This window comes from Montipora capricornis, chromosome 12 (genome assembly GCF_036669925.1).
Source record: "Montipora capricornis isolate CH-2021 chromosome 12, ASM3666992v2, whole genome shotgun sequence".
Classification (NCBI taxonomy): domain Eukaryota; kingdom Metazoa; phylum Cnidaria; class Anthozoa; order Scleractinia; family Acroporidae; genus Montipora; species Montipora capricornis.
This window is the reverse complement of record NC_090894.1, coordinates 33,817,438-33,822,437: the sequence shown is the minus strand read 5'-3', so window position 1 is coordinate 33,822,437 and position 5,000 is coordinate 33,817,438. Positions and strand designations below refer to the sequence as shown.

The 5,000-nt window shown below is 39.2% G+C and overlaps 1 protein-coding gene and 1 long non-coding RNA gene across 10 annotated transcripts in view; one reads left to right on the top strand and one right to left on the bottom strand.

Annotated features, from left to right (window-relative positions):
- Positions 1-5,000, top strand: part of LOC138026640 (polycystin-1-like protein 2) — a 117,075-nt gene that overhangs the window by 7,249 nt on the left and 104,826 nt on the right. The window lies entirely within an intron of this gene.
- On the bottom strand, positions 538-1,277 carry LOC138027321 (uncharacterized). The gene is made up of 2 exons (XR_011127448.1): positions 1,174-1,277; positions 538-1,055 (listed from the first exon to the last, which is right to left on the bottom strand). It is a non-coding gene; the product is annotated as an uncharacterized lncRNA (long non-coding RNA).

The window sequence follows — 5,000 nt, the reverse complement described above, 5'->3', positions numbered from 1 at the left end:
TTCTCACATCGATGGGTTACCATATTTTCTTAACTATGGCGCTCTGCGCGCGCGCGCCTTCGGCTCGCGCGGAGCTCCGCTATGAATGTTTAGGATACTTTCTGTATTGGTAAAACAGTGACCAGTGAGAGAACTGGTGACGATTCACGAAAATAAAACTGGACTGTGAAAAATTAAAACTGTTCCATGTCTGGAACATCAGTTAACAGCAAATAGTCATTTGTTCGCACAGAACATCTTGTAGAACTGTATAGATTATTTCCAATAACCAAAATATTGTTCAAAGTAGAATTAGTCCACAAACTAATATCTTGTATTTGATGGTATAATACCAGGAAGTGACATTGCTACACATTACTTTACCAGCATTCACACCAAAGATTGTTTCACTTCCTTGACTAGAGTCAGCGGACACAGTGGTTGTTGGATCAATGATATCAAATATTGTAGGACCTGGATTTTCCTCCACATCATTTGCTTGCCTTATAAGCAATGGGATATAAACATTGTAGCACATCATTTGTGCAAACCAAAACATCACCTCATTACACGACTTGTAATGTCCAACAACTTGTTTTAATGTTGGCAAGTAAAACACATTTAAGTAAAACATCATAAGCATCGTATTCCAAAATCGCCCTCGCACACCTGAAAATGCATCCTTGACTTTCACAAAATTGTTGTGACAGCCGATCCTTGACCGGTATTGTTCAATTGTTGTTCCCATGCTGGCGGCTAGTAGCAGACAACAGTAAGAGTACGAAAGACTATTCTTTGAGAGTGCAAAACCCTTATTCAATGCCACTATTTTTTAGAGTACTCTTTCAGTTTGGGATGTAACCCACACCGACATTTCAAGCCGATAAATACTGGTTTGTGATAGCTTGTGAGATACTTGTGAAGTATGTGGTGCGCAACGGATTTCGAGCCAATGAATGTGGGCTTGTGAAAGCGTCTTAGCTTCAGTGCAATCCGCACTAAACACAAGCCGAGTCTAAATATGTTGGCTTGCGAGTGTAAACAACTCCCGTATCGATTCCACTCAGCGACGTCACCTGGATGAAATAACAAAGAACAAACAAGGCAGGCTAGGATAGTTAATTTTCGAAATGAAAGAAAGAAAACCAATCTGAAACAGCACGACAGATCAATTTTGAAACACAAATAACTTACCTTACAACTAATTTGCGACGGAAAACTCTTCAAATTTTTCCCAAAACAGGGAAAACGACCGCAGATTTATTTGCAAACAACGCACGCTAGAAGCAATGGCCGACACTTGAAACAATGACCTCGCAATTACTAGTACCCAGTCTACAAGCCAGACTGTCACGTGTGTTCTCGTCCTCAAAGTGACAAACTGACAAGATCTGCCTCTGACTTAGGGGTCTTTATGCATAATGCATACGACCCCAAAAATCGAATGAGTTCTGTATGATGTCGTCATGGATATTTGAGAATCCAATAACCAACCTGAGATATTCATCCCGTTCAATAACTGATCAAAAACGCGATATCTAAATTTACCCATCAGATTTAAAGGTAACCGCAAAATAAGACGTGAATTAACGCCTAAATTTGTAAATCCTCTAAACAGGCCCACAAATGTACCAATTTTTGCAATGAGTAGCCTACAAACCCTACTAGGATTAGTAATTCAAAATGGAAATCAATGTACAGAAGTATTCTTATCGCAACCCTGTTAGAGATAGTTTAGTTTACATTTGTAAGCTGATAGCTGATCTCGGTCTCATTTGTCTTCTCCGGTTTATTCCTGAGTTTACATAGGGCTTTTGGTGTTGTTGTTGTTATTGTTGTTGTTGTTTCGTTGTTATATATTAGTTGCTATTTTATTGCACCAAGTATTCTAGACGATAGTACTATCGACTCGTGCCTTGGCACATTGAAGGTTTCACTTTCGGCGGCATATGTGGGAAAAAAAACTGATGACTTGATATATTTAACGAAGTCTCTTAAAATTGTTTTATCTAATCCTAAGGATATAAGTTAATTACAGTGCCTCCAAATTCAAACGCAACGTCACAGTTTTGTCGACACTGCTCACCAACAGATACCTTGGCAAGCCTTCCAAGTTTTATGATAATATCTATGAAGTTCAACTTACGGTCACCATTTCTCTTCATGGGGTCTCCAGGCTTTGTGAAACTCAGAGCGATCCTCAACGAGATCGATCCATCTAAAACGCAATGCAAGATTAAACACACCTCCAAAACCCTGTTGCGTCTTATCATCTTGATGTGTCTCAAAAGTAACAGTTTTGCGATTTTTTTTCCTCGATTATATTTGAATGAGAAACTCCTCTATGGTATTGACTATTATGTTTTCATGATGTAGAAAGCATTGTGGTTGTCCAAAATACAATGTTTGTATTTTTTTTATATTCTTTGATCTTTTTGCAACCTCATAGTGAGAAACTTAAGCGTTAACATACAGATCCCTGTATACCATTTTTCTAGAGTCGGTTAAAAACTCGAACATCACCATGAACGATTCCATGAGGTCAGTAGAGAATAAAGCTTCAGTAGATCATCATTCCATGCAATCAATCTGAGTTTAATTTGAGCCAAGGTTCCCCCCAGTTTCTAAAAATTTCAAGTTTATTTTGAACATATTATATAATTAGATGGAAGTTTTCAATAACATTAAATATTAACAGGAGTCATGGCAATAAAAGTTCATCACAACGGATCCGACGAATAATGCACGAAATAAGCAGAAAAAAATAAAGAACATTCGCACTTATATATTCATTATGCCTCGAGTTACAACTCAATGTAGGAAAACCAAGCAAAACTATTGCGATATCTTGCAGTGAACCCTTTTTACACGAGTTCGTTAGAAATGAGATGATGGTTACCCAACAAATGCACGTACCTAAGAGTGATGCATGTCATATCGGATGCTAAATTTTAGGACGAAATATATAGTTCGGAATAATGATAGATAACTAAAATGTGAAGGCATTCAAAAAAGGTTGCAATGTGAGGTAGTGCCCCATTTTCCTAGGCAACTTCCCCAATTAAATTGTTTGTTTGAAAACCCACTGTCTCCTAAATTATCAACTAGAGGTTACCGTGGCTACTGCCGCATATTCAGTGTTGTACAAATTCATATTTCGTTTACATTTCATTCACCTGTTCCTTTTTAAATATTAACGGGTTGCGATTTGGATATCCATAAACACCACTGTTTTTTTCAAATTTGCCATTGTTTCCAACCATTATGAATCCTTTTACAATAAAGACAAAAAACTACAATATAATATACTGCAGAGCAGATGACACTTGTTTTTTATTACGTGGTTTTATAAGAATGATGCAATGCAAGATTCGCATAGCTGGGAGAATTCTGTTCTCTGATTGGCTACCAAGGCAGGGTATTCAGAGTGGAACTGTGACTTGAAAGTGAAGCTGACTGATATTTGAATCGTAGCGACCCGTAGCTTTACATAGCAACACACTCAAAATTGGAAACAATTGTGTTGTCGAAAACATTGTCTCCGTTTATTTTACAAAGCAAAAACCTGACCGAAAGAAGGAAACGGAAGATTTTCTTTGCTTTAAAATTTAAATTACTATTTCCACGAAAGATTTTCTAAGAAGCCGCTTACGCTTACGAGCACGAGAAATCGACAGCAGTCTATAGCAAAAGTAAAAAATGGCCGAAGGAAGAGAAAAAGCACAAGTTCTTCAGCAACCTAGGAAGAGAAGGTTTCAGTCGTAGAGTATACAGACGATGAACTACAGGCCTTCAAAGAAAATATCGCTTCCGAAAACACACCATAAAACTACAAGTATTGATGTTCGCCGACTACAGTCGTGGCACTCGGCAAAGTACAAAACAGAAATTAACTGAACAGCATTTCTAAAGCGGAGAGGCCCCAACCGCTGAAATATATATTTTTTTTTTGTTGAAATATGAAAACCGGAAAAGGATGACGAAAGCAAAGAATATGACCCGGGGTCGCTTCAAACTAACCGCAACGATGTTCGCCGCTATTTCCTCCAGTGGGCATGTCCACCATCGCCCGACAACTTCAACACTGAGAAAAATGAAGAATTTGATGAAGTTGCCAACATGGTATCTGTCAAGAAGAAGGCTTTGAATAGGAAGGGTCTTGGAAATAAGCCAAAGGCTGCTCAGCCACTGGTAGAAGATTGAATCTAGCCGGGGAATATATGGTCCACCGGAGCAGTTGGCCTTCAAAATTATCCTCGCTCTCTTCTTCACCTCGTTTGGTGGAGCAATGTCACTCACCATGGCATGCGAGCCTTTAAAGAACAACACGACTTCCTCATACAATATTTTACTACAACTGACCCAGTAGGTTGAATGTAAGGAACGCCCAATCAAGAAGCGCCAAGGAGACGAAGGAAGCCAGGAAATATAACAACAAAATCTGGAAGACGGATGGAGGAGAGCGAGACACATACCGTGCATTCATTGAATAAGTCGGCTAAGATCCTAAAGTTGAAAATGTTCCTGAGGACAACTCAACATCAGATGCTTGGCATAAAGCAGTTCCCGTCGGTAGAAATACCTTGGACGGAAAATTAAGTGACGAATTGAAGCGGCCGCAAAAAAGTCATCTAAAGCCTCCGCGAAGAATTTAACCCACTCAAATCTCGAAGCTGACTGACCATGTAGATAGGCCTTGGCGGATTGTGCTCCTAAAAGTGGCATATTATACTACTAAAAGTGCTGGAAATTTTGCCATGTTATGCCAAAATTATGCCAGAATTTCCAAATTATGCTCCTGATTTCCGAAATTACGCTCACAAAATGTGGTAGATTCTGTGCATATAGGCGTGCAATAACGACACCAAATGTTGGAGTCGTATCAACTCGTATGGCAGTTGTGCTACAATCCTCGCCAAAAATCCTTGAAACACCCCTTTCCCCTGGACAGTGTTGAGACGTCACTTTACTGTTTCACTGGCTACAACAACATTGAAAAAGGGAGGGGGACGAAAACGGTG